The following is a 6,928-nucleotide window of genomic DNA, read 5'->3' on the forward strand; positions in this document are numbered from 1 at the left end:
CAGTTGGAATTCTGCACCAGTAGTTTGGAATTCCACACCAGTAGTTTGGAATTCCACACCAGATGGAATTCTGCACCAGTAGTTTGGAATTCCACACCAGTTCGAATTCTGCACCAGTAGTTTGGAATTCCACACCAGTAGTTTGGAATTCCACACCAGTAGTTTGGAATTCCACACCAGTTGGAATTCTGCACCAGTAGTTTGGAATTCCACACCAGTAGTTTGGAATTCCACACCAGTTGGAATTCTGCACCAGTAGTTTGGAATTCCACACCAGTAGTTTGGAATTCCACACCAGTAGTTTGGAATTCCACACCAGTAGTTTGGAATTCCACACCAGTTGGAATTCTGCACCAGTAGTTTGGAATTCCACACCAGTAGTTTGGAATTCCACACCAGTAGTTTGGAATTCCACACCAGTTGGAATTCTGCACCAGTAGTTTGGAATTCCACACCAGTAGTTTGGAATTCCACACCAGTTGGAATTCTACCCCAGTAGTTTGGAATTCCACACCAGTTGGAATTCTACCCCAGTAGTTTGGAATTCCACACCAGTAGTTTGGAATTCCACACCAGTTGGAATTCTGCACCAGCAGTTTGGAATTCCACACCAGTTGGAATTCTGCACCAGTAGTTTGGAATTCCACACCAGTAGTTTGGAATTCCACACCAGTTGGAATTCTGCACCAGTAGTTTGAAATTCCACACCAGTTGGAATTCTGCACCAGTAGTTTGGAATTCCACACCAGTAGTTTGGAATTCCACACCAGTAGTTTGGAATTCCACACCAGTTGGAATTCTGCACCAGTAGTTAGGAATTCCACACCAGTAGTTTGGAATTCCACACCAGTTGGAATTCTACCCCAGTAGTTTGGAATTCCACACCAGTTGGAATTCTGCACCAGTCGTTTGGAATTCCACACCAGTAGTTTGGAATTCCACACCAGTTGGAATTCTGCACCAGCAGTTTGGAATTCAACACCAGTTGGAATTCTGCACCAGTAGTTTGGAATTCCACACCAGTAGTTTGGAATTCCACACCAGTAGTTTGGAATTCCACACCAGTTGGAATTCTGCACCAGTAGTTAGGAATTCCACACCAGTAGTTTGGAATTCCACACCAGTTGGAATTCTACCCCAGTAGTTTGGAATTCCACACCAGTTGGAATTCTGCACCAGTAGTTTGGAATTCCACACCAGTAGTTTGGAATTCCACACCAGATGGAATTCTGCACCAGTAGTTTGGAATTCCACACCAGTTCGAATTCTGCACCAGTAGTTTGGAATTCCACACCAGTAGTTTGGAATTCCACACCAGTAGTTTGGAATTCCACACCAGTTGGAATTCTGCACCAGTAGTTTGGAATTCCACACCAGTAGTTTGGAATTCCACACCAGTTGGAATTCTGCACCAGTAGTTTGGAATTCCACACCAGTAGTTTGGAATTCCACACCAGTAGTTTGGAATTCCACACCAGTAGTTTGGAATTCCGCACCAGTTGGAATTCTGCACCAGTAGTTTGGAATTCCACACCAGTAGTTTGGAATTCCACACCAGTAGTTTGGAATTCCACACCAGTTGGAATTCTGCACCAGTAGTTTGGAATTCCACACCAGTAGTTTGGAATTCCACACCAGTTGGAATTCTACCCCAGTAGTTTGGAATTCCACACCAGTTGGAATTCTACCCCAGTAGTTTGGAATTCCACACCAGTAGTTTGGCAGTCCACCAGTGGGGCAGGACCACGGCTTCTGTTCAGAAGGCTAATATAATACCACGTTAAACTTACAGCCGGACTTGTGTCGTTGAATAACAGCATTTGTGTTCTGAAGATTGATCTTTCTCCTTCCTCTGTGTGTGTGTGTGTGTGTGTGTGTGCAGGCCTCTCAGCTTCCCCCTCCCTCCTCTTTGTGTGTCCATCGCACCGTTACCTCAGCGCACCAAGCCGTCGTACCAGAAGCCCTGCCCTCCACATGCACCACCTCCACCTCAGGACACCACCTGCAGCTTCATGAACTTTGACCCTCCTCAAGGACACTGACTCACCAGAAGACTCCCAACATCCTTCTCAGTATTCCCCACAACCCCCTCTTGTTCCACTGGCTGCTAAACGAGCTACTGCTCTATTAAAAAAAAAAAAAAGAAAGAACACAAAGTAAACATTGTGGATTTATTCCCCTCCAATTTGTGTGGAGATTTTAAGAATTGGTCTTTTAGTCAGGAGATTACTAGTACTTTATTTTTCTACAGCTTTTCTTACATCAGAATTGGTTTTCCGTAACTTGGAAGTCAAGTGTTTTAAACAGTGTGGACAAAGGGTGGTGTGTCTTGGGGTTGTCCATGTTGAGACTCAGAGATCACTCTCAAATCAAAGCATGTGTTTTGTGTCTTTGTTTGTACAGTATATATTTTATTTCGCTCTCAATGTGAAAAAAGTTTAGTTTTTTTTTCAATTTATGTACAAAAAAAAATTGATTTGACCACATTTTTCCTTTGACCTTATTGAAAATGTATTTGTTGAGCCGTCACTGCTTGTTTTCCTTGTTCTGTCACTGAAACAGACGTTGGTTGGGACTGCTGAGTCTGATGTGAACTTACTTGACTTCTTTCTTTCTTTCTTTCTTTCTTTCTTGGTCTGTGTTTGTGATTATTTCACTGAGCGTGACTGGAATTGTGAGTGTTTCTACTCACTTTAACAAGGATTCTGTTGACTCAATGGTTTGCATGCAGTCTGAAAACACACGTCTTCTTCATCATGAACATGTGGCGGTTTACTCTCACGTGCATGACAAGTTTTAGAGTAAAACATTGTTTTTCCCTAAATGGAGTTAAAAATTGCATCAGCATTTTTGGTTCAATGAAGTCAGAAATATTGTTTAGATATATGAATCTCAGCACACGGAGCCTTTTTGTACCAAACCTTTAGGATTTTAGTTTTGAATCCATTCAACTATTAGCGTTTCAGTTTTAGAATGTATTTTATAAAGTGTTCCTGCTGATTGTATTTAATTATCAATAGAGTTCCTGGATGATAGTTGAGTTGGAATTACTTTTGCAACCTGTTATGTTTCCTAAAAATGTGAATATAATCATTCTTAGAGTGCAAATGTTTCACATTTCTACTTTTCTACTAATGGCAATTTGAAGTCATTGAAGGAAAAACATTCCAGGGAATCAGAAATTTTACAATCTGCTGGATTCATGTTCAAGCTGTAGAACAGTGAAAGTATGAGCACAGGATGACAGCTGCCTCATTAAATGTTTTGATCTCACCACCCCAGTCTTCACCTTGATTGTGTTTTCAATATAGAGCCAAATGTTATATACCGTGAACTCAGTAAGCTAGTCAGTGCTGCCATGTTAGCCCTGCTATCCGTTGGGCCTTCCTTGGGCAGAGAATCCTCATGACGTTGCCGCTTTGCTGCCCTGGAAGTCATTTCAGAGTTGCAGACCTGTGTTTTCAAGGTTTCCCACCAATACCGCGACTTGAACAATCACAATTTAAAAGCAAATAAAGAGCCAGAGGCTCAGAATTCCTGAAGTAAAACATAAACTACTTGAGGAAATGTGGACAACATCAGGCAGCAGAAGTGGAGATCTTTTCAGGATCGTTATGTTACGTTATGGAATGTTATGGATCGTTCCGTTACGTTACGGGACGCCCACTGAAGTGAGCCCAGAGTGTCATGCACACAGTCTGCGGACATGAAATGAGGAAAGCAGAGCAGCATCGTGCTGCGGCGAAGCGGCAATAATTCAGATCTGAAAACTAATCTGACCCCACAATGTCTGCATGGTCCAATAGTCGGGTGCAGCCAGAGTATTTTGGTATCTGTTTAGCTGAAGATTTGTCAGGAAAACCTCTTCGTTGTCCACACTTGGCAGGTTGTCGCTCATTAACGTGCGTTACCAGTTAAATATGTGTCTGTATATACGACTTCACACACGCTCCAGTTATTCTACCATCAGCTACACTGGAGAAAGAGAGACACATTAACTACTCAATAAAATGAAGGCAAGTATTGACGGGTTTGGGGAGGGAAGAAAAGAGGGAAGAATTATAGGTGATTTCCAATGTAACATTGTTTAACTGAATCTTGAATAAACAAACCTTGTTTAAAAAAAAAAAAAAATTAAGGCCAGTGTTTGCATGCAGTATTGTTAATTAAATCCAGCTATATTAAAAGTTGAGTTAATATAACTCAAATCAGTTCCTACAGGATGACAATAACAGTTACTGTAGATTCAGTTGATTCAAATAAAACATAATAATCGATGAACCAAATTTCAACAAAAATATGAAGTAGATATCAATAAGAGAAATGTCTGAATTAGTAAAAGGTACATACATAAATAATTAAATTCAATATATGAATCATTTTTCTATAGCACTGTATTAATCCCCAGAGGGGAAATTCCTTTTGGAATTGACCCATCAGTAGCAGCCGCACAGAGAAGAGAGCAGTGCTTGGGTGAGCTGGTATGGGGTTCTATTTGTGCCAAAATTCTGAGCGAGCGATGGGAAAATTTGAGCGCAAAAAAATTAATTGTGCAGCACACTAATAACATTTTGAGGAAATATTTTAATTGCGCAAAGACAAACTTGAGATTGCGCTCAAAAATCATTTCTGCGCTCAGATTCTTCCTCTGCGTGCTCAACCTCTCTCTCTCTCTCTCGCTCGCTCAACCTCTCTCTCTCTCGCGCTCAACCTCTCTCTCTCGCGCGCTCAACCTCTCTCTCTCTCTCGCTCAACCCCTCTCTCTCTCGCGCTCAACCTCTCTCTCTCTCGCTCGCTCAACCCCTCTCTCTCTCGCGCTCAACCTCTCTCTCTCTCTCGCTCAACCCCTCTCTCTCTCGCACTCAACCTCTCTCTCTCTCGCTCAACCCCTCTCTCTCTCGCGCTCAACCTCTCTCTCTCTCGCTCAACCCCTCTCTCTCTCTCGCTCAACCCCTCTCTCTCTCGCGCTCAACCTCTCTCTCTCTCGCGCTCAACCTCTCTCTCTCTCGCGCTCAACCTCTCTCTCTCGCTCGCTCAAATCTCTCCACCTCCGCTCAAGTCCTGCTGTGCGCTCGCTCAAAATGTGCAAAGCCCAAATGTGACAGACACAGTTGTCCACCAATCACAGAAATCTGGGGCGGGCGTTGAACTCTGATTGGTTGCTTCGGATTCTGGAAGTGCCTCATAACCGACGAAGAAGAAGAGGGAAAAACAAACTGTGAAGGAAAACAGAAATAAGGAAAACTAAAGATAACGATCCTGGATTACAACATGTTTCCCCTCGCAGTTTGTTTTTCCCTCTACTTCTTCTTTGTTGGTTATGAGGCACTTCCAGAAACCGAAGTAACCAATCAGAATTCAACGCCCGCCCCAGATTTCTGTGATTGGTGGACAACCGTGTCTGTCACATTTGGGCTTTGCACATTTTGAGCGAGCGCACAGCAGAACTTGAGCGGAGGTGGAGAGATTTGAGCGAGCGAGAGAGAGAGAGGTTGAGCGCGAGAGAGAGAGAGGTTGAGCGCGAGAGAGAGAGAGGTTGAGCACAGAGGAAGAATCTGAGCGCAGAAATGATTTTTGAGCGCGCAATCTCAAGTTTGTCTTTGCGCAATTTAAATATTTCCTCAAAATGTTATTAGTGTGCTGCACAATACATTTTTTTGCGCTCAAATTTTCCCATCGCTCGCTCAGAATTTTGGCACAAATATAACCCCATACCAAACAGAATGGAGTGGGTGTGTCGGTGATGTAGTGGGAGGGGTTATAAGGGGAGGTGCAGTGACACAAGGGGGTTGGTTTGACCGGTGAACTGTCGTTGCTGTTGGAGGAAATATAGAAAAGCGACTCAACTCCTCTTTCTCCGCCTCCACAACTTAAGTGAGAGACAAGCACCATGGTGGGCAAATGAATGTTGTAAAGCAATAAAAGCTCGAAAACAAATCTTTTACAATTTTGAAGAAAAAAAAATCCCCCTCTTGCTCATTGAAATGCAGCACAATCTACACAGACTTCACAGGGGGGGGGGGGGAGGGGGGGCATTGAGGTCCAGTTCTGCTGGGTGCCAGGTCACACAGGGCTGAAGGGCAATGAGGTGGCAGAAAACCAAGCCTCTGGATAGGAATAGAACAGTTGCAATACCCTATAGAAAAGGAGAGGGTAAAACGTTGATGAGGGAAATGGGGATGAAAATATGGGAGAGATGGGAAAAAGATAATAAAGGAAGGAAATATTACAACATACAAAAATCAGTAGGAACAAACATTTTTAAAGAAAGGAACAGATGAGAAGACATGATCATGATGAGACTGAGGGTAGGACGTCCTGGTCTGAATGACACAATGAATATTAAGGGTAAAAATAATACTGACAAGTGAGAGATGTGGTGTGAAAGACGATGTGGAACATATATTAATGTACTGTGTAAAATATATAGAAGCAGGAAAGAAGCTGGAAGGGGAAGTGAGAGCAGAACTAGGGACTAGAGCCTGGCTGGGACTAGGGACTGGAGTCTGGCTGGGACTAGGGACTGGAGTCTGGCTGGGACTAGGGACTAGAGTCTGGCTGGGACTAGGGACTGGAGTCTGGCTGGACTAGGGACTGGAGTCTGGCTGGGACTAGGGACTGGAGCCTGGCTGGACTAGGGACTGGAGCCTGGCTGGGACTAGGGACTGGAGTCTGGCTGGGACTAGGGACTAGAGCCTGGCTGGGACTAGGGACTAGAGCCTGGCTGGGACTAGGGACTGGAGTCTGGCTGGGACTAGGGACTGGAGTCTGGCTGGACTAGGGACTGGAGCCTGGCTGGACTAGGGACTGGAGCCTGGCTGGGACTAGGGACTGGAGTCTGGCTGGGACTAGGGACTAGAGCCTGGCTGGGACTAGGGACTAGAGCCTGGCTGGGACTAGGGACTGGAGTCTGGCTGGGACTAGGGAC

Source organism: Blennius ocellaris (genome assembly GCF_963422515.1).
Source record: "Blennius ocellaris genome assembly, chromosome: 20".
NCBI lineage: Eukaryota > Metazoa > Chordata > Actinopteri > Blenniiformes > Blenniidae > Blennius > Blennius ocellaris.